We start from the raw sequence: 26,959 nt of genomic DNA on the forward strand, positions 1-26,959 counted from the left end.
CTAATTGCCGCTAATGTCACCATAATTTCTCAAGAATCGTTCAAATCTTCACCTCTTAATGCAAAGCACACTCAACGATGGCCTGTAATCATGCTTTCTGCCTCATCATTAATGTCACTTGTAATAGAATGCCACGTGGTGCCTTTGCATGCCGCCACATGCGTAATGTGACAGACGATTGTTTGGAATCGATGTGACTGCTACCTTTTTGAATTCAAAGACCGCGATGAACTCCCATTTTCTAAAGTTCTTGATCAAACGGCTCAGAGCGGCTGCTGTCTAGGTTTTTAAGCCCATACCCTTTCTTTTGGCTCCATCGTCTTCCTCACCCTCACCTTTTTCCTTCTTTGTTCATCACCGACGGTTTCCACTGCTCCTGTAAGTTCCTCCTCCTTTTCTACTCTCAATCCTTAATTTCTATTCATGATCCCATGACCCATCCTACTTCTCCTCCTCAAGTTGTTGCCGGCTGGTGATATACTTCCACAGAATCTAGTTTGAAAGGGGATGAGATTCTCCAAATGCAAATGACATACCACATCCCTGACGACTACCAAATTATTATCCCTTCTGCCAATTTGCGTCCCTACACTTTGCCAGATGGCTTCCTTCCCTTCTTTAAAGATCAATTTTTGGCCGGTTTGTGTTTTTTGATCCACCCTTTTTTTCTAATGTCTGTAGATACTTCCATATTCCTTTGCACCAGTTAGTGCCTAATTCATTTAGGTTACTATATGGTGTGGTAATACTATTTCGTCTATACGGAATTCCACTCGTGCCCCATATTTTTTATTATTTTTACTATCCCAAACTATTCGAGTCGGGCACCTTCCTCCTCCAAGCCCGCGTGGGCTCTATATATATATATTTTAATACAATGCCTTCTTCCAATAAGCACTAGAAGGAGCATTACTTCTTTATTCGCCTTCCTGACCAGCCTCTTTCCCGACCAACTGGCAAACACTCATGTGTTGAGCGGGCATGTTATAAGTGAGCTTAACCCTCACGTCAAGTGTCAAAGACTCACATACCAAGTTATCGTGTTATAAGTGAGCTTAGCCCTTACGCCAAGTGTCAAAGGCTCACATGCCGAGCGACCGTGTTATAAGTGAGCTTAGCCCTCACTCCAAGTGTCAAAGACTCACATGCCAAGCGACCATGTTATAAGTGAGCTTAACCCTCATGCCAACTGTCAAAGACTCACGTGCCGAGTGGTCGTGTTATAAGTGAACTTAACCCTCACACCAACTATCAAAGACTCACTTGCCCAACGGTTGTGTTATAAGTGAACTTAGCCATCACGCCAAGTGTCAAACACTCACGTGCCGAGCGGCCGTGTTATAAGTAAGCTTAGCCCTCACGCTAAGTGTCAAAGACTCACATACCAAGTGGTCGAGTGTCAAAGACTCATGTGTCGAATGATCTTGTTATAAGTGAGTTTAGCTCTCACACAAAGTGTTAAAGACTCAAGTGCCGAGCGGCCGTGTTATAAGTGAGATTAGCCCACACGCCAAGTGTCAAAGACTCACGTGCCGAACGACCGTGTTATAAGTGAGTTTAGCTCTCACACAAAGTGTTAAAGATGTTAGGGTCAATTTGTAGCTAGAGGGGGGGGGGGGGGGGTGAATAGCTCATCGCGCTTCGGTTGCTTACTTTGATGATATTGTTGCAGCGGAAAACACTCAAGCAACTCTCACCACAGTAACACAAGGGATTTACTTGGTATTCACCTCAAGAAGAGGTGACTAATCCAAGGATCTGACCCTCACTCACTCATCCATTATGAAATAACTCCTTCTCGGTAACTACCAGAGGCGAAGAAGCCTCGTACAAGCTCACACACAAAGATATATAAGAAGAAAGAAATACAAGCTAATACAATATCAAATCTTACAAGATTTACAATGAACAAACCCTAGCTTACTTTTCTTCTTGCTTGAATATACCTCTTGACTTGCTTGGAAGTGCAACAACACTCCTCTCTAATCCTCCAAGATCTGGCGTGTGTCGGTGAGGTCAGTGGAGAAGAGTACTGTCGAGTTAGGGGAAGAGTTGGCCAAAAATCTACCGAAGTAATCGCTCGCCAACGACTTTATCCTGCGCAACGGTCATATCCCAATGGATCAGTTGATCAATTGGGGAGGCTGAATCGATCGGTTGATCAATTCAGAGTGCTTCTTTGCTCGCTAAAAACTACTTGAATCGATCAACTAATCGATTCATGATTTCTCGCGATCACGCGAGAAGACCAGCCCCCAATCAATCGACCGATCGATTGGGTCGTATTCTGTGCTCACGATTTAAGCTCCCAATCGATCGGCTGATCGATTGGGCTGCTATTATCGCAACACTGTGCCCAATCGCTTAACTAATCGATTGATTTTGGTCCAATTTGATCACTTGATCAAATTGACCAACCCTTGTAAGGGATCGGTGGCCGGCTTGAAGGGGGGTTGTATAGACGACACCCCCAAATCGATATCTTCCTACACTATTGTTAGCTTACGCAGCGGAATAATACAAAAATAAACAAGCTAAACACTAAAGGAAAGAAACAAGCAAACCGCTAACACGTTGTTTAACGTGGTTCAGAGATTAAGGCTCCTACTCCATGGCGTGTCCTTGAGGTGGACGATCCCGATCCGTCGGTGGAATAGCCTCCGGCAAACTCCGGCTATCTCAAGTAGCTTCTTGTGGGTGGAGAAACCCCACCACAACACTCACAAACACTTGAGAACAAGTAGACTACTAATTAGGGTTTACCACCACTAATTTCGTCAGGGATAACCAAGCTTTCAAGCCTTGGTTATATAGGTCGCAGATTGAAAACCCCGCATACCAGTCGATTGCCAAAACACGCAGTCGACTGCCCTCTGTAGAAATTCGACCGTTACATCCCAACGGCTCGATACCAGTCGACTGCTAAAACTAGCAGTCGACTGCTCCACATTGTCCGAACGAACAGAAGCATTCTGTTCGCTCCCAGTCGACTACACGGTCGACTGCACAAGTCGACTGCTAAAACATGCAGTCGACTGCTACAGTAACGCTACAGTAAACCCCTAAACCTAGGATTTTACTCCAAGTAAAATCTCTCGTGCACTCATACCCTCACCCTTATGACTCACTTGACGCTTCTTTGCAGCCTTGACCTCTTGCCTTCAAGCCTACTTCCTTTGGCTCTCATCCCTCGGATGCATTCAAGCCTGCGGCTCATCCCCAATGCCATTTTTCGCGTATGCCTCAAAGTCACTTCCCTCGGCCCTTGTCCTCGCTGCCTTGTCCACAGTCCATCGGATGCTCCATCCTTCACCGGACCCGAAGTCATTAACCTGAGTCACATGTGTATCCTGCAAACCTGCATAACTCAAATACACATATCAAATACAAGGGTGAACCTAACTTAAACCCTTTGCCCAAACATCAAAATACATGGTCGCACGGACCATTGGGATTGCTCCAACAACCCTAGCTTGCCCGAGTCAAGTCTAAGGCTCCCAAACCCAACATCTAGTCAACCGTGATATGTTGGGACTCCTTGTGCCTATCATCCAGTCAACCTTGATCTACTGGGACTTCTTCACCAAGTGTTTGGTCAATCCTTTGACCCACTTGGGCTTTTCTCCTCATGCCAAATGTCTGGTCAACCTTGACCCACTTGAACTTACTGTCTCGTGTTAAGTGTCCGGTCCTCCATGACCCACTTAGACTTCCTAACACCAGGTATCTGGTCAACCTTAACCCACCTGGTTTTTCACGTGTCTGGTTTCACTCACTAGGACTTTCCTTCCGCCTAGCTTCACTCACTAGGACTTTCAGCTGCCTGACTTCACTCACCAGGACTTTCACCTAGCTTCACTCACTAGGATTTTCACCTGGCTTCACTCACTAGGATTTTCCCACTGCCCAGCTTCACTCATTGGGACTTTCCATCTGCCTAGCTTCACTCACTAGGACTTTCACATAGCTTCACTACTATGATTTTCACCTGGCTTCACTCACCAGGACTTTCAACTGCTTAGCTTCACTCACTACGTCTTTCACCTAACTTCACTCACCAGGATTTCCAACTACCTGACTTCACTCACCAGGACTTCCACTTACCTAACTTCCAGTTAGGACTTTTCCAGTTAAGTATCCGGTCAACCCTTTAACATACTTGACTATTCTTTACATCTAATTGGTCAGACCTTGACCAGAGGAGAATTGCACCAATAATCTCCCAAATCGGACGATTGCATCCATAATCTCCATATATTGTCAAACATCGAAATCCAAACATAGAGATTCAAACTTGAGCTAACTCAATCTTAGTCAACCTGGTCAACCTTGACCCAGGGGATATTGCACCAACAATCTTCCCCTTTTTGATGTTTGATAATACCTTTAAGTTAGGCTAATCCCATAACCTCAACTTCTCTTCATGCCAAATTATGAATGAGAGTTTCCTTCATTCTCTCTCTTTCCTAAAGGGCAAACTCCCTCTTTGGGTAATGAAGGTCTAACTTAAACCCTACATTCTCCCCCTTTGGTACACATCAAAAACTCTCCCCCTGAAGAGTTACTCATACGTTGTTCACAACACCACAATTAAGGTCACATACCCTTCATTGTGTCCAATGCTCAACTTTGAGCAATAACCCCTTCGCAATGCTCATCCTAGAGCATTCATCATTCCAACAATGAAGGTCTCATACTCTTCATTGTATCCAATGCTCATCCTTGAGCATTGATCCACTTCATAATAGTTATCCTAGAGCATCCACAACTCAACAATAAAGATATCCACTCTCCATTGTGTTGGTGCGGGAAGCATCCGACGATCGAACCCAAGTTTTGATAATGGCAAAGGGTTCAAAGTTAAGTTGTTTTGTGATCTAACAGTTTGAATGAGCTTGCAGGAAAGTCCTAGCTGCGGTTAGACAGGTGGAAAACCCTAGGGGATGGTAACCTTAGGTCATAGGGGTGGTAACCCTATACGGAAAGTCTTGGTAGGTCGAGAGCTTCGGGCAAAAGTCCTAGGGGGTGGTAACCCTAGGTGGAAAGTCCTGGTGTCGTGAACCAGGTGGAAGACTAGACGGGTCGGGGAGCGGGCGTCCAGCAGAAAGTCAGGAAGCATCGAGCGCAGAACGAAAGTCCAGTCGATCTGGAGGATCGTATTGGCAACAGGTAAATCTCTTGAGTGGAGTAGGTGAGGACGCGTTCCCCACAGAGGAAACAGTAGGCGTCGGGTTGACCTAGGGTTTCCGGTCGAAAATCTGAAGTCAGACCCGGACAGTCCGAAAACTGTTGATATTTTGTTTATAAATATTATGTGCTAACTTTGTTTTGCAGGGTATGTGCTTGGGACTAACACATTTTGTAGGAACAAAGAAACAACCTTAAACCTTGGATGAACAGTGGCCGAGGCGTCTCCATGGAGCTTGGAGGCGCCTCAGGTGCAAGGCTGAAGGAAGTTGCGCACCAGGCCTGGAGGCGCCTCAGACTGAGCTGGAGGCACCTTGGACCACAGCTTGGAGGTGCCTTGGAGTGGCTTGGAGGCGCCTTCGAGTGGATGAGGTGCGGCCTGTTCTGTGCTGATCCATGCGGGCGACTCAGGAGGGTTGGAGGCGCCTCCAACAATGCATAAAAGGAGGTCTCGAGGTAGCACTCAACACAACAAGTTCCAAGTGATCCTACTGCAACGTGTTGTTAACAAGACTCTCCGACAAAGCTACGACAAGTCCCTGACAACCCGGAGCTTCATTTTCGCTAATTCTGTTGTTGGTATAGCTTTAATATTTCAGTTCTGTAATACACATTTGTACTTTGCAATCTGATAGTGAATTGCCCAAAGTAAACACTCAACGAGCGTGGACCTTGGAGTAGGAGTCGCCCAAGGCTCCGAATCAAGTAAAAATACTTGGGTCTTTGTGTTTGTTATTTCTATTTATTCCGCTGCTTAATTCTCGAACGTTTTTAGGAATCCAAAATGCGTGAAAAAGCCACGAGCGCTATTCACCCCCCTCTAGCGCTTTTGATCCAACACATTGTTTTACAATGTTCAACCTTGAGCATTTACTCTAACGAAGGTTAAACAAAAAAAATTAATTTTCATGTCCTTAAAGAGTAACTCCCCCTAAAGACATGCTCCAAACTTCTGTCATTGCACCAACAATGACTTGGAATCCCTAAACCTTTAGGAAACCCAAAAACTTAAAGTTTTAAGGTTTAAAAGATTCAATATTGAAACCAACCTCATCCTAAACTTCAATCTAGCGTTCCTTAACCAATTCTCATGGTTTTCATCATGAAAACTACCCTTAAATATATATAAATATATTCTAAGGGGTTAGGAGTAGTTAAAGAGATTAAAAATGGCTTAAAGTGTTGAAATCATACTTTTCTAACCAAAATCAGCCTTTTCAATCAATTGGGTTAGGACTCAATCGATTTCCACTTGCTCAATCGATTCCGCGAGCTTCTGTTCGAGAAAAAACTACTTGAATCGATCAACTGATCAATCCAACCAGGGTTGAATCGATTAGCTGATCGATTCAGCGAGCTTCTACTTGCGACAATGCTCTTCTCAATCGATTGACTGATCAATTGAGCATGCCCAATCGATCGGCTGATCGATTGAGTTTCTGAATTTCTGAAATCCAATTTCAACCGAAATTCAGAAATGCCCTAAAAATTCTACAAAATTCTAAAAATCATGAAACTTCTTGTAGACATTATTTAAGGCATATACTATCATGAAAATAAGTTTTCTAAGAAAATATTATTGGAGCAATCCCAATGGTCCGTGCAACCATGTGTTTTGGTATTTGTGCAAAGGGTTTAAGTTAGGTTCAGTCTTGTTATTTGATATGTGTATATGAGTGTGCAGGTTTGTAGGATACACATGTTACTCAGGTTGATGGCTTCGGGTTCGGTGAAGGATGAGACATCCGAGGGACCGTGGACAAAGCAGCGAGGACAAGGGCCGAGTGAAGCGACTTCGAGAAATACACGAAGGATGACATTGGGGACGAGCCGCGGGCTTGAATGCATCCGAGGGATGAAAGCCAAAGGAAGTAGGCTTGAAGGTAAGAGGTCAAGGCTGCAAAGAAGCGTTAAGTGAGTCGTAAGGGCGAGGACCCGAGTGCTGAGTGAATGTACTCGGGTACTAGTCGATTAGTGGTTTCATCAGTCGACTGGTGTAGTCGATTGGGTAGTCGATTAGGAGCGAACAGAATGCTTCTGTTCACTCGGCCAGTCCAACCGACTAGTAAATAGTGTTGGATTGAGAAGCGCTAGAGGGGGGGTGAATAGCGCTCGTGACTATTTCGTTCGATTTAAAACGTGTCGAGTAAATACGCAGTGGAAAATAAAATAAACGATAAACACAGAAAGACACCAAGGGTTTACTTGGTTCAGAGCCTGTGACGACTCCTACTCCAAGGCCCACGCACGTTGAGCGTTTACATTGGGCAACAACTATAATCATGAAAAGTATTACAAACTAAGTACAATTATGAACTGAAATAAACTTTGTATCGACAACAGCTAGATTGAAACTGAAGCTCCGGGTCGTCGGGATGTCGCTATAGCACTTCGGGATCGTCTCGTTAGCAGCTTGTAGCACAAAGGTCGCTTGGTAGAAGATATTCTAGACTGCTGCTCAAGACATCCTTATAAAGGGTCTTCAAGGCACCTCCATTAAGCTCCAAGGCGCCTTCAACCCGTCGAGTCAGCCGCATGGATCAACACTGATCCGATCGTACCTCATCCACTTGAAGGGGCCTCCAAGGCCTGGTTCAAGGCGCGTCCAGCCTATTCCAAGGCGCCTCAAGCCTTGCTGCGCTAACTTCTTCTGGCTTGCACCCGAGGCGCCTCCAAGCTTCATGGAAGCACCTCAGACACTGTTCATCCGAGGCCAAGTGTGCTCTTTTATCCCTGCACAATGTGTTAGTCCACAAACTACACATATACCCTGCAAGACAAGGTTAGCACACATAAATATGATAAGAAAGGTGTTTGACAGTCTCTGGACTGTCCGGGTCTGATTTCGAATTTCCAACCGGAAACCCTAGGTCGACCTGACGCCTACTGTTCCCTCTGTGGGGAACACGTCCTCACCTACTCCTCTCAGGAGAGTTACCTATTGCCAGTACGATCCTCCAGATCGACTGGACTTTTGCTTAGTGCTTGATACTTCCGGACTTTCTGCTGGACACCCGCTCCCTGACCCGTCCAGTCTTCCACCTGGTTCGCGACACCAGGACTTTCCACCTAGGGTTACCACCCCCTAGGACTTTTGCCTAAAGCCCTCGACCCACCAAGACTTTCCGCATAGGGTTACCACCCCCTATTACCTAGGGTTACCACCCCCTAGGGTTTTCTACCTGCCTAACATCAGTTAAGACTTTTGCCTAAGTACACTTAGGACTTTCCTGCAAGCTCATTCAAACTGTTAGATCACAACATAACCTTAACTTTGAATCATTTACCATTATCAAAATACTGGTTCGATCGTTAGATGCTTCCCGCACCAACAATCTCCCCTTTTTGATTATGACAACTTAAATTCAAAGTTAAGTAAAACAGGCATAAGTAAACAAATGTATCAATAAACATAAGTATGCTTTTTAAGTAAAAAAGTTCAAGTAAGAACGTAAGCAAGTTAAATGTCTAAGGCTCCCCCTTAATAAGAGCTCTCTTAACCTTAATTTGAATTTGTCCTACTCTCCCCCTTTGTCATATATCAAAAAACTTTTGTAGGGAAAAGACAAGATGAAAGGACTAAGTTTTTAAATATGTTTTCAAAGAAGTTACTGTTGGGACCGAAAAGTAGCTAGAGGGGGGGGCCGAGGTGAATAGCTCGGTGCGTTCCTCGTGTGCTTCGTTGTTGTTTCTTCAAAGATGTGCACCGGAAATACAAGAAACAACTACAACAATGCTAACAAATGGATTTTACTTGGTATCCACCTCACAAGAGGTGACTAGTCCAAGGATCCACGCACACACACACCCTCCACTATGAATAACACTCCTTTATGGTAACTATCAAAGGTGGAGAAACCCTACAAGACTCTCAATACAGAAAGAAAGGAAAGGGAACAAAACTATAAGCAAAGCTTACAATGAATACAAGAAACCCTAACCTAGCTTTCTTCTTCTTGCTTTTGATCCACCTCTTGACTTGGAAGAACCTCCAAGAACCTTCAAGAACTGGTGATCTTGAGCTTAGAGAGAGTTGTGGAGTTGCTGTCAAGGATCTGAGATGAATCGGTGAAGTTCTCTACCGAAGAAGATGCACGCCAACGACCTTTATCTGCTCCAACGGTCGGATCCCGATCGATTGGATTGCTCCCAATCGATCGGGGAGGCTTTGGATCGATCCACTGATCAATCCAGAGCGCCTCTGTGCTCTCGGGAAATGCCTGGATCGATCAACGGATCGATCCAGGGCTTATCGCGATATATCGCAGCTTCCCAATCGATCCACTGATCGATTGGGGCCTCTGGATCGATCGACTGATCGATCCAGTAAGCTTCTGTGCGCTCGCAACTGCCTCCCAATCGATCGACTGATCGATTCAGTGGATCGATTGGGATGAAGGCTTCTCGCGGGGACTCCCAATTGATCGGCCGATCGATTGGGCTCCAGCTAATTGATTGCTGATCGATCCAGCTGCTGGTTTTTGCCCAAAACCAAGTCCCAAGCCCCTCAAACTAACACCCGATCAACCTTGACCTGTTGGTACATCATGACTAGCATCTGGTCACCCTTGACCTGCTATGACTCCCCACCAAGTGTCCGGTCAATCCCTTTGACCCACTTGGACTTTTCCTCATCATGCCAAGTATCTGGTCACTCCCTTAACCTACTTGGACTTTTCTTCCTCGTGCCAAGTATCCGGTCAATCCCTTTGACCTACTTGGACTTTCACCAGATGTTTGGTCAACCTTAACCCATATGGATTTCCCCGTGCCTGGCTTCACTCACCATGACTTCCTTTCTACCTAGTTTTACTCACTAGGACTTCTCTTCTACCTGGCTTCACTCACCAGGTCTTTCACCTAGCTTCACTCACTAGGATTTTCTTCTGCCTGGCTTCACTCACCAGGACTTTACCTAGCTTCACTCACTAGGATTTTCTTCTGTCTGGCTTCACTCACCAGGACTTTCACCTAGCTTCACTCACTAGGATTTTCTTCTGCCTGGCTTCACTCACCAGGACTTTCACCTAGCTTCACTCACTAGGATTTCCAATCAAGTATCTGGTCAACCTTGACCTACTTGACTCTCCATCACAATCTCCACACATGAACAACTGCACCTGCATTGTTCATGTGTCGTCTGCATGTATTGACAAACATCGAAACCATGACCAAGACTCAAGCTTGGTCAACCAGGTCAACCTTGACCTAAGGGATATTGCTCCAACAATCTCCCCCTTTTTGATGTTTGACAATACCTTTAAGTTAGGCTAGTCCCATAGCCTCAAACTTCTTTCTCATGCCACTAGGTAATGAGTGCGTAAGTTACAACCTACATTCTCCCTCTAAGAAGGCAAACTCCCTCTTAGATAATGAAGGCCTAACTTAAACCCTATATTTCTATCCCTATTGGCACACATCAACAAATTCACTTGTTGAAAAACTCTCCCCTTTGAGACTCTCCCCCTGAAGAGTTGCTCATCGTTGTTCACAAACTTCACTCATTGTGATCAACACGATAATGAAGGTCCCATACCCTTCATTATCATGAACCCTACATTCTCCCCCAATATAGACAAATGTCCAACCTTGAGCATGTTCTTAAAAGAAGGTTAACCACCTTCCAAGGTTTATGAAAAATAGTTTTCATGTCTTTAAAGAGTACCTCCCCCTAAAGACATGGTCGTACCTTCTGTCATTGCACCAACAATGACTTGGAATCCCTAAACCTTTAGGAAACCTAAATTTTAGAAGTTTTGAGGTTCAAAAATTCAATATTGAAACCAAATCTCAACCTAAACTTCACTTTAGTCTCTTCAACCAATCCATCCTTGTTTTCAACATGAAAACACTCTTTTTATGTATACAAATGTATTTTTAAGGGTTTAGAATGGTTACCTAGACTAAACACGGTTCAAAATGCTGAAAATAAGCTTTCCCAGCCAAAATCAGCATCTTCAATCGATTGGAGTTGGGTTCTAATCGATTGAACCATCTTGAATCGATCCACTGATCGATTCAGAAAGGTTGGATCGATCGGTGGATCGATCCAGAAGGCTTCTGTTTGCGAGAAGCCTGCTCTCAATCGATCGCCCGATCGATTGAGATCCTTCAATCGATCGGGTGATCGATTGAAGTATGATAGTTGCTGAAATTTCATTTCAGTCAACTTCAGAAACCCCTAGAAAATTCTACAAAATTTCAAAAATCATGAAAATCATTGTAGACATTATTTAGGGCATATATTATCATGGAAAAAATAGTTTTCTAAGAAAATACATCATATTTTCAAAGATGGACACAAACTTGAAAACTTGTAAAAAGTTTTAGTGTTTTCTTCTAAGTTTGTGCTCAACTATTCAATGATGATTACTATCAAAAGATAGTCTTCGTTAAGGTTTTCCAAAGGTATTTTAAAAACATTTTCAAAACCAATATCCCACCATGTTCCTTGGCCTTAATGCACATGACTTGTACATTAGCTTTCCCAATGATGGGAAAACACATAACTATGTGTTTTGATGAACTTAAAACTCAAGGAAATGCACTAAAACAACATGTTGAGTTTTGTTCATCATCCTAACATCTCACTTGTATCTACTGTGCACAAACCACATACAAGTCATCTTATGGGTCTTTGTGAGATGTAAAATTTAGTTTTGCCCTAGTCTAGGGATTATGCATATCTATCTAGGCATTTTGTGGATATTGAACATCCACCTAGGATGTCACTTGTTGATAAATGTCATTTGTCCTTAATTTTAAGGAAATAAACATAATGCATGATAATGTTATGGCGTACATCAAAAAGAAATAATTTTCAAAAGAAAATTTCCTATAACTACATGATGTATGTATGCCATGACATGGTATTTTTGTGTTTTTCATCATAAGGTATGAATGCAAGAATAATCATGATGTCATGGCATATAATGGGCAAACAATCATGGCGAGGTTTAGCATAAATAAAATACCTAGATTACCTATCTAAGTGTCCTTAAACCTTGGCTAAATTAAAAATTAAACCTAGATTGCCCTCTAAACGTGCCAAGAAAATGCCAAAACCTAAATTGACATTTCTAGTTCTCTTGATTAACTCATGCCAATTGAAATTAAACTTATTCCTCAAATGTTGGCATATTTTTCTTCCACAAGAGTAACACTAAGAAAATACCAAAATCCTAACTTGGTATTTCTTATGTTTTCCCAATATGTGCCATTTTAAAATAAAATCAATACTTCTCAAATTTGACACATTTTACTCTTTCAAAGAGTAAATCATAAATCCATTTCATTTTCAAAGGTTAATAATAACCTTGAAAATGCTCCTTGAGTGTCAATTTCTTCAAAGTTGGGTTAACTACCCTTCTTCTTAGAGTTGACACTCTCTAACCCATCTATGGGGTAGAGAAGATGCTCCTAGAAACCCAAAACCTATTGGTGCTCCTTGGATGCTCTAGGTATTCACTAGGGATAACTTCCCTAGATACCTTCCTAGTGACCTTGTTTGGCTTCTTAGAAGCCTTGGTCACATTTTCTAGGTCAACCCTAGGGATTGCTTCCCTTGTGACCTTCTTTGTGACTTTCTTGGACTTCTTCGAAGTCTTAGTCACATTTGTTGCAAAAATACTCTTAGGGATGACCTCCCTAGTATTTTTGGCTTGCCCACTAGACCTAGGGTTTGTTCCATAACTATATGGAACTCTATGATAAGTAGGTACATCATTTTTGGTTTTAGGTTTGTATCCCAAACCTCTATGGCTATTGGATGACCCTTGTTGTACTACTAGACCTAGGTTTTGCTCATTTTTCCCTATTAGGATATTTTCCATCCTTTTTAGGGTCTTTTCCATTTTATTAAGTCTTGACCTCAAGACTTGATTTTCTTCCCATAAATCCCTAGATTTTGATTTATCACTAAGTCCATGAGCATTTTTATTTTTAGGCTTATAACTATGGTCCTTAGTGTTATTGTCTAAATTCTTATTTACCTTTCTAAACCTAGGTTGAGAGGTTTTTGCATGAAAAGCTACATGATTTTCCTTAACTTTATCATGCCTCTTATTTTCATGGTAAATAGCATTGAAATGATATAAATTAGAATTATCATGCTTTTTACCATTATTTAAGGGGATAGGCTCAATGAATGATATATTTCTTTTTACCTTGGAGGCTCCCCCTTGAATTGAGCTTCCTCCTTGAGCCTTGACCACCTTCTTCCCCTTAGGGCATTGACTTCGGTAATGCCCTGTTTGTTGGCACAAGAAGCACACAATGTGCTCCTTGCTCTTCTTTGTTCTGGGGATGGTCTCCTTGGGCTTCTCCTTGCCCTTGGGTGCCACTTGGCCCTTCTTCTTGGCTAAGTTGAGACACTTGCTCTTGTAGTGCCCATTCTCCCTACACTCAAAACATATAATATAATTTTTATTATTAATTGAGATATTTTTACCTTCACATGTAGGGATGACACTTGGTCCTCCATGTGATGTGGATGTAGAGGCTTCCTCTTGATCCGATAGTGATGCTCCTTCATTTGATTTAGCTTGACTTGTGGAGGTGGAAGCTTCTTCATCCTCTTCTCTTATTGACCCGGATATGGAGACTTCTCCTTCTTCTTGATCCGGTGTCACCAAAAATTGCTCCCCCTCAATCCTAGAGGTGGAGGCTTCAACATCTTGTACATGGAACAAAGAGTATGCTCCCTCCTTGTTCCCTTCATTGCATTCCCTTGAAGATGAAGCTTCTTCTTGGACTTCTTCTTCGGAAGTTGAGCATCTCTCAACTTCGGAGTCCTCCTCTTGGTCTTTCTCCAATGAGTCGCCCTCTTTGGATTCCTCTTGATTCGGTACAGTGGAGGGTTCTTCATGGAGCTTAGCCAACTTGCTCCAAAGCTCCTTGGCATCTTCATATTGTCCAATTTTGCATAGAATTGTGTTAGGCAATAAATTAACCAATAATTTGATTATCTTGTCATTTGCTCCGCACCTTTAGACTTGCTCCGGGCTCCATTTACTTTTATTGAGAACTTTTCCCTTTGAATTCGTTGGAGCTTCGAAGCCTTCCATAAGAGCAAACCATTGCTCTATCTCCACCATTAAGAAGTTTTCGATCCTTGATTTCCAAAGATCGAAGCTTGTAGATGTGTATGATGGAGCCACCCTTGTGTCAAATCCAAGTCCATCTTGGAATTGCATCTTGAAGTTGAGCTTCGTGAATTCTTTGACTTTGATGAATTTGCTCCAACTTCTTCACCCTCTAGATTTGCTTGTTTTATTTGCCCCTTCCGGCGATGATTCTGGTGAAGAGCGACCTCGCTCTGATACCACTTGTTGGGACCGAAAAGTAGCTAGAGGGGGGGGGGGGGGGGAATAGCTCGGCGCGTTCCTCGTGTGCTTCGTTGTTGTTTCTTCAAAGATGTGCAGCGGAAATACAAGAAACAACTACAACAATGCTAACAAATGGATTTTACTTAGTATCCACCTCACAAGAGGTGACTAGTCCAAGGATCCACGCACACACACCCTCCATTATGAATAATACTCATTTATGGTAACTACCAAAGGCGGAGAAGCCCTATAAGACTCTCAATACAGAAAGAAAAGAAAGGGAACAAAAGTATAAGCAAAGCTTACAATGAATACAAGAAACCCTAACCCTAGCTTTCTTCTTCTTGTTTTTGATCTGCCTCTTGACTTGGAAGAACCTCCAAGAACCTTCAAGAACTAGCGATCTTGAGCTTAGAGAGAGCTGTGGAGTTGCTGTCGAGGATCTGAGATGAATCGGTGAAGTTCTCTACCGAAGAAGACGCACGCCAACGGCCTTTATCTGCGCCAACGGTCGGATCCCGATCGATTGGATTGCTCCCAATTGATTGGGGAGGCTTTGGATCGATCCACTGATCGATCCAGAGCGCCTCTGTGCTCTCGGGAAATGCCTGGATCGATCAACAGATCGATCCAGGGCTTATCGCGACATATCGCAGCTTCCCAATCGATCCACTGATCGATTGGGGCCTCTGGATCGATCGACTGATCGATCCAGCAGGCTTCTGTGCGCTCGCAACTGCCTCCCAATCGATCGACTGATCGATTCAGTGGATCGATTGGGATGAAGGCTTCTCGCGGGGACTCCCAATTGATCGGCCGATCGATTGGGCTCCAGCTAATCGATTGGCTGATCGATCCAGCTGCTAGTTTTTGCCCAAAACCAAGTCCCAAGCCCCTCAAACTAACATCCGGTCAACCTTGACCTGTTGGTACATCATGACTAGCATCTGGTCACCCTTGACCTGCTATGACTCCCTGACCAAGTGTCCGGTCAATCCCTTTGACCCACTTGAACTTTTCCTCATCATGCCAAGTATCTGGTCACTCCCTTGACCTACTTAGACTTTTCTTCCTCGTGCCAAGTATCCGGTTAATCCCTTTGACCTACTTGGACTTTCACCAGATGTTTGGTCAACTTTGACCGATCTGGATTTTCCTGTGCCTGGCTTCACTCACCAGGACTTCCTTTCTGCCTAGTTTCACTAATTAGGACTTCTCTTCTGCCTGGCTTCACTCATCAGGTATTTCACCTAGCTTCACTCACTAGGATTTTCTTCTGTCTGGCTTCACTCACCAGGACTTTCACCTAGCTTCACTTACTAGGATTTTCTTCTACCCGGCTTCACTCACCAGGACTTTCACCTAGCTTCACTCACTAGGACTTTCTTCTGCTTGGCTTTACTCACCAGGACTTTCACCTAGCTTCACTCACTAGGATTTCCAATCAAGTATCCGGTCAACCTTGACCTACTTGACTCTCTATCACAATCTCCACACATGAACAACTGTGCCTGCATTGTTCATGTGTTGTCTGCATGTATTGACAAACATCGAAACCATGACCAAGACTCAAGCTTGGTCAACCAGGTCAACCTTGACCTAAGGGATATTGCTCCAACAGTTACACTTTTAAAAAAAAATATTTTAAAACAACTTGTAAGTGAAATTTGCTAAGAAAAATTTATTTTTGAAGTAAACAAAGTAAAGCAGAAGAAATATTTTAAACACGAAGTTGGTCTAAAGAAAAGTTTAGCTAAAAAGATTTTTCTTTGAATTGAAAGATAACTAAATTAAAATTACTTTAGTTTTGAACAACTCCTTTTATTTAGCCAAAATTTGTGCAACTTTAGGAATTTTTTTTAAAAAAATATAAAACAACCGATTTTCGAAAGGCAAGTTTTGAAAATAGTAAGCTTAAGTTTTGTAATGAAAAATGACTTAGCTAGTTTCGAAAGACTTTATTGAAAAATATTTCGTTAAATTTTTAAATCCTTTTAAAAGACATTAATTTCAAAAAGCTTTTTGAATAATTTCTAAAGGTTTAAAAAAAATTAGGTAACCTTGAGACTTTTTGTAAAATGCTTGAATATAATTTTTTTTTTTGGAAAATGGTTAGCTAAGTGGAAAGGAATTTTTTGAAATAATATTAAATAAGAAATCTTTTGATTTTACCTAGTTAATTTTGAAGATGGCTATGAATTCATAAAATATAAAAAATTTTAAATTAAAGGCAAAGGAGGAGCAATTATTTAAGAACCTAATGTCCAAGCATGAGTTAAGTTAAATGAATTTCGAATTAACCAATTTTATCTAGTGAGGTATCAGAGCCCAAAGGTACAAGCATGAGTCAACTTGAAATTTTAATATTCTTAACCAACTGTCTAACCTTTAACTACTGGCTGAATACCTAGAGGGCAACAGTTTTCACTTGGTTAGTCAAGTTAAGTTAATAATCCAGTTAGATTTGACTAGGGCTGGATCATTTAACTTGATTAATGTAAAGTTAGTTTTTAACACTCAGACTGACTATGATGCACAAAAATAAGCATTCCAGAGTCCAGGCTGTACCCTATGCATCTCACGCCGTTCTAAGTTTCTTTCAAACACAAACAAGTTATGCCTAGTGTGTTTGTAAGATGCTCCGACTGAGACTAGGGAAACATGATTTCTAGGGGGAATAGCCTAGGCTAAGTCCAAATTTTTGAAAAACTAATAAGATTGGGATCTTGAAAACATTGTTTTTCTTAGAATTTTTAAAAGATAATTTTAAGATTAAGCAATTTTGAACACCAAAAAAAGTTTTAAAATTAGATTTAAGAAGTTGGTTTGAAAATCAAGATCTATTCTACCCAACACATTCCTATGTGTGCAGAATAATAAAAAAATATAAGAAACTGGTAAGCAGAAATAAGTAGAGTAACTGAATTCTACTAAGCACAAGTTCAACTAGACTAGGAAATGAAAGTGTCTGTGTCCAAAATCCAAGGTATAGTGCATGAAACGATAGCGTCAATGAGTAGGATCATCAGCTGGAGGGTCGTCAGCTGGAGGTGGTGCAAGGGGCTGCTCGGGTGCTGGCTGTCCCTGCCGACGTATCTCATCTCGGAGAGAGGCAAATCCGGCAGCTATCTCGGATCGGAGGAATCGGAGGGAGCGATGACTATCTAGAACAGTCCATCGCGTCTGAATGGACTGAACCTCGAGACGAGCGAGTCTATCCTCGACGGAGAGAGGTGCCGAAGTCGAAGGCCCGATTGACGTGGAAGGTCCGACGGAGGTGGAAGGTAATGGATCTCCGAATAACTCCTCGGCCAAGAAGTCGGGTCACTCCTCTCCCTCGCCCGGGATAATGTCGAGAGGTGCATCCTCGGCCTCTGGATCAATTGGAGCAACGACTGGCTGTGGTCGACCCCTCCAGGCTAGAATCCCCTCATCGGTGATGTGAACACGGGCTAATTTAAGATTGCGCTGCCCAAACTCGTCATATAGGGTAAGAGGGATCACTGTCCCTCTGGTCGTGTCTATCCTAAGGGTCGAAAAGATGTAGGTCAAAATATGACAGTAGGGCATATGGACTACATGGGATGTGACTATACTAGATGCATAAATAATGTTCTGGAACATATGTAATGCTATGTCTATGTCTAAACGGTAACTCAAGGCATACAAAATGAATGAATGCCAGGGTCACATCTTCGGGACGTCCCGAGATGAGATCGACAAGATACAGGCTATCAGGACTTTATACATCACATAGTCCTGAACCCTAAGAGAGATTGACTTGAACTCAGTCAAGCCAAGTGGTCTCTCCTCCCCGAAAAAGTACATATAGATGGTATCTAATGTAATATGGGAGTAGGGATTGCCAAATGGCAAATCCCTACTAGGGTAGCATAGAAAGGGACATGTAGATGCCCTAAGCTCTAAACTAGTGCGAATGAGTGAGGGGGTAAATTGGATGTCTGTCCCACCAACTCTGGTTGAATAGGTACTATCATCAACCCTCTCGAGGTTGTGATAGAACTGTGCACATAAATCATGATTTACTGCATTACTGTAGTAAACCAGTCTACCCAGTTGGTAGTACTCTATCATCTGAACTGATGGGTGACAAAACTGATCAAAAAATGACCTTCTTAGATACCAAGGTTTGATGGTTTCAAATGTGTATCTACCAAAGTTAATCCTATGTTGTTCTGAGGGGAATCTGAGATCTGTGGATGGGGTTCTAGCTAGAGTAGGATCAACATTGCGACGTTTCCTATTTTTGACAATATACAAGAAAAATAGCAAAACTAGCACTAAAATCATGTAGGAGATGATTAAGAGTAGTTTGGAGTATACCTAGGAGGCATTGCTAGGTGTAGAAAGGGAAGAGTTGGGTTGAAGGCGCCTTGGTTGATGGATTAGAGGCGAAATCGGCACGGGAAACTCGTGGAGAACTTCGACAAAAACGAACAGAAAGACTTCTGTTCGTGGAGAAAACTTCGGGTTTAAGGTGCCTTGGATGCGTTTTAAGGCGCCTTAAACAGGCTCTTCGAGGCGCCTTAGAGATGATCAGAGGCGCCTTTAAGGGAGTCGGCGGGAGTTTTCCCACCGCTGTCGAGGGCGCCTCCCTTGTGTCAGAGGCGCCTCAGATAGACTTTAAGCCTTTTTTTTTGAATGATGAAAGTTAATTTTGAAAAAGTTAATTAAATTTGAAAAATATAAAGTTAATTAAAAAATATTAAGTTAATTAAATTTTGAAAAATGTTAAGTTAATTATATTTGAAAAATATTTAAGTTAATTAAATTTGAAAAATATTTAAGTTAATTAAAATTTTGAAAATATTTAAGTTAATTAAATTTGAAAAATATTTAAGTTAATTTTAAGTTTGAAAAATATTTAAGTTAATTAAATTTGACAAATATTTAAGTTAATTAAATTTGATAAATATTTTAGTTAATTAAATTTGAAAAATATATAAGTTAATTAAAAATTTGATAAATATTTAAGTTAATTAAATTTGATAAATATTTAAGTTAATTTTAAATTTGAAAAATATTTAAGTTAATTAAATTTGAAACATATTTAAGTTAATTAAATTTGAAAAATATTTAAGTTAATTAAATTTTGAAAAATATTAAGTTAATTAAATTTTAAAAATGTTAAGTTAATTAAATTTTGAAAAATATTAAGTTAATTAAATTTGATAAATATCAAGTTAATTAAATTTAAAAAATATTAAGTTAATTGAATTTTGAAAAATATTAAGTTAATTAGATTTTGAAAAATATTAAGTTAATTAAATTTGATTTAATATAATATAATTTAATTTAATTTAATTTAATTTTAATTTTAATTTTAATTTTAGTTTTGTCCTTAGTCATCTCACCCGATCTAGAATTTTCAATCAGGGTATCCTATAATTTTGTGAGATGAATTAGGGTCAATTATAGGGTTTGGTTTAACTTTGTGTTAACTTCAGGTTTAGCTTTGGGCTCAACAAATAGACATTATTTGGATAAACTTCTGGGTTATGGTGAGTCACTTGGACATCATTAAAGTAATCATGCCTTCGAAGTTTTCCAAATAGTCATATCCACTGAACTTAGTACAAAACCTTGGTCTAACTAGTTAGGACGATCCATAAAGGATAGCTTTGGACAGTTCCACTTAGTTAAATGCACCAGGTCAAAGCCATATCTTCCTAGACATGCATAGACTTCCCTAACGTATTATCATCCAATAATTCACCAGTACCGTGGGTCAAGTTAAACTTAGCCCTTTTTATTCTAGCCCTAATTACCCTGTCGGGTAGGTTATGTTTGGTTACCCTGTCGGGTAGATTCCTTTTGGAGGTGCCAGCTATTCTGGAGCCTCCATTATTGATTTTTCTTTTAGCTTGTTTTTAAAGTTTTAATTATATCCCTTTAATTTTATTTGTTAAGATAATTTTTATATATTTATTTATTAAGATGAATTTAATTAATTATTTATTTGTTAAGATAATTTTTATATATTTATTTATTAATTAAAATAATTTTCCTTTTTGCTCCTCCTGGATTATAACCTCGATAAGGTTTATCAAGGTAATGTACTTGATCCTTGGGGACCCAATACTGACCAAGTCCAACTTGATTGACTAAATTGGACTTGGGTATCCATGCTTGGAATAGTTTACTATTTGATTTGTTGACTAAGGATAGATAAGATCGATATTTCCTTTTGGATTTAAAACCTAGTCCAGTTCTATTGTAAACGGCTCTTTGAGTCCCAAGAATTAGGTCAAGATTCTTGGACCCCAAAGAAAACCGTTATAGGGTCTTCTCTAAATCCTTGACCTGAGTTTTCAGACTAGAATTTTCTTCCTCAAGCTTTTGGACTTAGTTGAATTTCCAGTCTGAACTGGTTCAGGCAAGGTTTTGGAGTTAGTCACTTCTTTAAGGATAGTTATTTCCTTTAGAAGTGATTTGACCCTAATGTTTGATTTTGCTAATTTGCATAATAAATAATTCACTAAATTATTTAATCGAGGAATACTTACAGAGGGATCGAGCCCTTCGGAAATGGATACGGATCCGTGGCTTCTTTCAGATTCAGCTTCTGATTCGCTCTCGCTCTCGGACACGTTGATTTGATCTCGAGCCATCAGCGCGAGGAGGCTCGTCTGGTTGAGCTCATCGTCGGTATCTTCTTCTGAAGATTCCTCAAAAGTTGCTTTCAGAACCTTCTTCTTTCTCTGCTTCTTTGCTTCCTTTTGATTTGGGCAGTTGGCCTTGATGTGCCCCTTCTGGTTGCACCCGTAGCAGATCACCTCGAACTTGACTTTTGAACCAGGTTGAACCTCCTTGGATTGTACTGCCTTCTTTAGGTCTCTCTTGTTGAAGCCCTTCTTCTTCTTGTAGAGCTTCTTCACAAGGTTCACAAGTTCTGTTGTTAGTTCGTCATCTTCATCGTCTAAGTCGGGTTCTTCTTCAGATTCCGGTTCGGTTCTTCTTCGTGATCTTGGTTCACAAGTTCTACTAGTACCTGCAAGCAAAGCTACACCTTTCTCGATTGGCTGCGCATTAGTCTGCTCATGTAATTCAAACTCAGAAAATAATTCATCTAATTTTATACAAGATAAATCCTTAGAAACTTTGTAGGCATCTACCATTGATGCTCATAATGTGTTCCTAGGAAAAGAGTTGAGTGCGTACCTTATGACGTCCCGATTCTCAACTTTCTGCCCGATTGCATGGAGGGAGTTGAGAATATCTTGTATGCGTGCGTGGAGTTGACTTGCTGTCTCTCCTTCCTGCATCTTGAGATTGTATAGTTTATTAAATAGTAAATCTCTTTTACTCACCTTGGTGTCGGAGGTGCCCTCGTGGAGTTCGATCAGCTTCTCCCATAGCTCTTTTGCGCTGGAGAACGGTCCAACTCTGTTGAGCTCTTCCTTGGTCAGACCACACTGGAGTATGCAGGTTGCCTTTGCGTTTGCCTCTACTTTCTTTATTAAGGATGCGTCATAGTTCTGGTATGATACTAATTTTCCTGAGCTATCAAGTGGAAGTTCAAGGCCTGTCTTGGTGATCATCCAGACTTTGAACTGGGTTTGCAAGTACGCCTCCATCCGACCCTTCCAGTACCCGAAATCGTCTCCGGCGAAGAGCGGTGGTCGAGCGGTGCTATAACCTTCTTGAAGTGCCATTTTAAAACCTGTACACACAAAAAAAACTATTCCAAGACTGGGTCTTGGATTAGTAGTGCGGGATGTATAAAGAAAAAAAACAAACTCGAGTGGTGTTGCACCAACTTCGAGCAAAAATCGATTCGAGCGAGAAATAGATCGGAATATAGTAATTATACTAATTCTGTTCGACTCCGAAAAAACTGAAAATACCACGAAAAAATTGCTTGATTGGTGGTTGCACCAAATCGAAGTGACCCCGCTCTGATACCAATTGTTGGATCAAGAAGCGCTAGAGGGGGGGTGAATAGCGCTCGTGACTATTTCGTTCGATTTGAAACGTGTCGAGTAAATACGCAGCGGAAAATAAAATAAACGACAAACACAGAAAGACACCAAGGGTTTACTTGGTTCGGAGCCTGTGACGACTCCTACTCCAAGGGCCACGCTCGTTGAGCGTTTACGTTGGGCAACAACTATAATCACGAAAAGTATTAAAAACTAAGTACAATTATGAACTAAAATAAACTTTATACCGACAACAACTAGATTGAAACTGAAGCGCCGGGTCGTCAGGATGTCACTATAGCACTTCGGGATCGTCTCGTTAGCAGCTTGTAGCACAAAGGTCGCTTGGTAGAAGATATTCTAGACTGCTGCTCGAGACATCCTTATAAAGGGTCTTCAAGGCGCCTCCATTAAGCTCCAAGGCGCCTTCAACTCGCCGAGTCAGCCGTGTGGATCAGCACTGATCCGGTCGCACCTCATCCACTTGAAGGGGCCTCCAAGGCGCCTCCAAGGCCTGGTTCAAGGTGCCTCCAGCCTATTCCAAGGTGCCTCAAGCCTTGCTACGCTGACTTCTTTTGGCTTGCACCCGAGGCGCTTCCAAGCTCCATGGAGGCACCTCGGACACTGTTCATCCGAGACCAAGTGTGCTCTTTTGTCCCTGCATAATGTGTTAGTCCACAAACTACACATATACCCTGCAAGACAAGGTTAGCACACATAAATATGATAAGAAAGGTGTTTGACAGTCTCTAGACTGTCCGGGTCTGACTTCGGATTTCCAACCGGAAACCCTAGGTCGACCCGACGCCTACTGTTCCCTCCGTGGGGAACGCGTCCTCACCTACTCCTCTCAGGAGAGTTACCTATTGCCAGTACGATCCTCCAGATCGACTGGACTTTTGCTCAGTGCTCGATGCTTTCGGACTTTCTGCTGGATGCCCGCTCCCCGACCCGTCCAATCTTCCACCTGGTTCGCGACACCAGGACTTTTCACCTAGAGTTACCACCCCCTAGGACTTTTGCCTGAAGCCCTCGACTCACCAAGACTTTCCGCATAGGGTTACCACCCCCTATGACCTAGGGTTACCACCCCCTAGGGTTTTCTACCTGCCTAATCTCAGTTAGGACTTTTACCTAAGTACACTTAGGACTTTTCTGCAAGCTCATTCAAACTGTTATATCACAACATAATCTTAACTTTGAATCCTTTGTCATTATCAAAACACTGGTTCGATCGTCGGATGCTTCCCGCACCAACAAATAGTCGTTGGGATGTAACAGTCGAATTTCCACAAAGGGCAGTCGACTGATGATTTTGACAGTCGACTAGTAGGCAGGGTTTTCCAACCCGTGGCCTATATAACCAAAGCTTGGGAGCTTGGTTAGAGTCTAATTAGTAGTCTACCATTGCTTAAGGTTTCCCTTGTGTCCAAGAGGCCTTGGTGAGTTTGTGGCAAGGTTTCTCCACCCACAAGGAGGTTTGAGCTAGCCGGAGTTTCCGGGGAGTAATCCACCGACGGATAGGGATCGTCGACCTTACGGACAACCGTGAAGTAGGAGTCTTATCTCCGAACCACGTAAATCGGCGTGTCGATTTGTTCGTATTCTTTCCTTTAGTATTTAGCTTACGTATTTGTGTTTGTATTATTGTATTTTCGCTTGCGCAACTAACAAATACGTAGGAAGCGATTATTTGGGGGCGCCGTCTATCCAACCCCCCTTCAAGCCGGCCACCGATCCCCAACAAGTGGTATCAAAGCCGAGGTCGCACTTCACCGGACTAATCACCGAGAAGAGCAAATACAAGAAGATGACCGGCTTGATTGAACCGCCGAAGTTTGAAGGCGGAGGTTTATGGGACATCACCTATTGGATGATGAAGATGGAAGTCTTCTTCGACATGGATTGGGATACCATGATGGTGATCAAGGAACCATTTGAAGTCCCGAAAGATAAGAAAGGGAAGAAGCTCCAATCACGACATTAGACGGAGGAGCAAACCTCACGGTCAAAGGTAAACGACATGGTAATATCAATGTTGATTGAAATTTTGCCTTCTAACTTGATGAGTCGTGTAGGTGAATACAAGAATACCCACGAGTTGTGGGAAAAGTTAAAGAAAGTTCTAGGAGAAGAGCTTTTGCCTACACAAGAAGAAGAGACCAAGGAGATAAGTTCAAGTGCTCAGGTAGAGGAGGAGCAACCAGAAGGTGACGAGCATTCAACTTCCGAGGAGGAGAAAGAGGATGAGGAAGTATCATCAATATCCTCAAGGGTTGAAGAAGAATCCAAGACGAATGAAGAAGAAATCTTGGAAGAAGTCAACCTAGTGAGCACCTCCACTGAAGCAAAGTCAAACGACCACATTGTGTGCTTCAGGTGCAATGAGAAGTGACACTATAAGAGTAGGTGTCCAATGGGTAAGAAAGAGGTAACTCCTAAACCCAATCAAGTTATTTTAGATACTAATGTGGGTTGTAGGAATAATGGTGCCAAGAAGAAGAAGGAGAAGAAATGACACATAGTGTGCTTCTCATGTGTTGAGCGGGGTCATTACCACACCAAATGCCCAAAGAAGAAAGAAATCAAGAAGTTGGCACATTTGAAAAAGGAGGAGAAGAAGTGGAGGAAGAATGAAGGATCATGTCAAGGGGGAACTCCAAAGGTAAAGGGTAAGGTAAACCCTAGTGTCAATTTGAAGTCAAATTTAAATTCCTCCATGCATGCTAGGAAAAATAATGATAATAATTATGTAGCAATGAAAAATTTTGGATTTAGATATCATGATAGAAGTAGGGTTAATGTAAATCAAAACCCTAAGGTATCTGATCCTGTCCGAACGCTGAATCAACGGACACTGGGTACGTGGCGCTCTCCGCGTTGCTGATGTAGATCCCCGACTGGTCGTACGGACCTCCGGCGAACCTGCAAGGAAGTCGGGCCGGGAAGGGGTTCCCGGCGACGACCCTCCGACGCTCAAGTCAGGTAAGTGGACAGCAAAGAGGTGGCTCTGAATCTCAAAGAACGCGTACCTCCGGCGAAGGATGAGGACCCTTTATATAGAGCTGTGAAGAGGCTCGGGCACACATACCGAGGTGCATACGTGTCCTCTGTCCATACCTCGGTATGGGCTTGTCAGAAGGGCTTACCTGAAACCATACTGCTACAGTCCGAGCACATCTATGATGGGATAGCGGGATCCTCTGTTGTAAGATCTTGCGTATGGCCTGGTCGTTGAACATACCCGCTGTCAGGAGATGTTCCCCCGATGTTTCCTTTGTCCTTTTGTCTCTTCTGTTCCCGCGCCGAGCGGCCAGCCGCTCGGCAGGCATAGGTCCGACCGGGTGCTCGGCTGAGAGTGTTCCACAGCAACGATGCTTTATGCTTCGGCCGAGCGGGCTATCCGCTCGGCCAGGTGACCCTTTTCACTATGAGCATCGGAAACCCGCCCATGGTCGGGTTGTCTTCTGTCCGGCCCGGGAAGCTCCTGGCCGAATGTCAGGTCGGCCCGGCATCCTTCCGTTCGGCTCGGCATGCTTCCGTTCGGCCCTGCATCCTTCCGTTCGGCCCTGCATCCTTTCGTTCAGCGCGGCATGCTTCCGTTCGGCCCGGCATGCTTCCGTTCGGTCTGGCATCCTTCCGTTCGGCGCGAACTTGGGGTTGACCTCCACGTGTCTTTGATCCTCCGCCCATGAGGGTCACACGTCCTTACCACCGGATCACATGCCTCCCCTTCAAGTCTAGTCGAAGGAGGCGCATAGTCCGACTGACTGGACGCCCGTAGTACCGAGCGGCGCATCCAAGAAACCATCCTCCGCTTCTCCTCGTTAATCGCCTCTCATCCCACCTCTCTTGCGTTTTGCAAGGGATTTCTCACGAAGTATTTTGTATAGCTAGTCCACTCGGCTGAATATATCTCGTTTCGCAAATGGGATTTTCGTCAGATGTTTACGGGGTACTCTTGGTAACCCGCCCGCTTGCACACTTGGTCCGCCGGACTCGCTTAGTTGAATACATGCATGGCTTTAACTGGAATTACTGCTAAACAACATTACTTCCGGCCGGAGGGTTTATAGTCGCCGGTCCGACTCTCGATATTTAACGTCGGAGCTCGACGGTCTTCCGGCCGGAGGGTTTCTAGTCGCCGCCGCGACTCTCGATTTTTAACGTCGAAGCTAGACGGTCTTCCGGTCGGAGGGTTTATAGTCGCCGGCGGGACTCTTGATTTTTAACGTCGGAGCTCGACGGTCTTCCGGACGGAGGGTTTATAGTCGCCAGTCCGACTCTCGATATTTAACGTCGGAGCTCGACGGTCTTCCGGCCAGAGGGTTTAAAGACGCCGGCTCGTCTCTCGATTTTTAACGTCGGAGCTCGACGGTCTTCCGCTCGGAGGGTTTATAGTCGCCGGCTCGACTCTCGATTTTTAATGTCGGAGCTCGACGGTCTTCCGCTCGGAGGGTTTATAGTCGCCGGCTCGACTCTCGATTTTTAACGTCGGAGCTT

This window comes from Zingiber officinale, chromosome 9A (assembly GCF_018446385.1).
Source record: "Zingiber officinale cultivar Zhangliang chromosome 9A, Zo_v1.1, whole genome shotgun sequence".
Taxonomy (NCBI): Eukaryota; Viridiplantae; Streptophyta; class Magnoliopsida; order Zingiberales; family Zingiberaceae; genus Zingiber; species Zingiber officinale.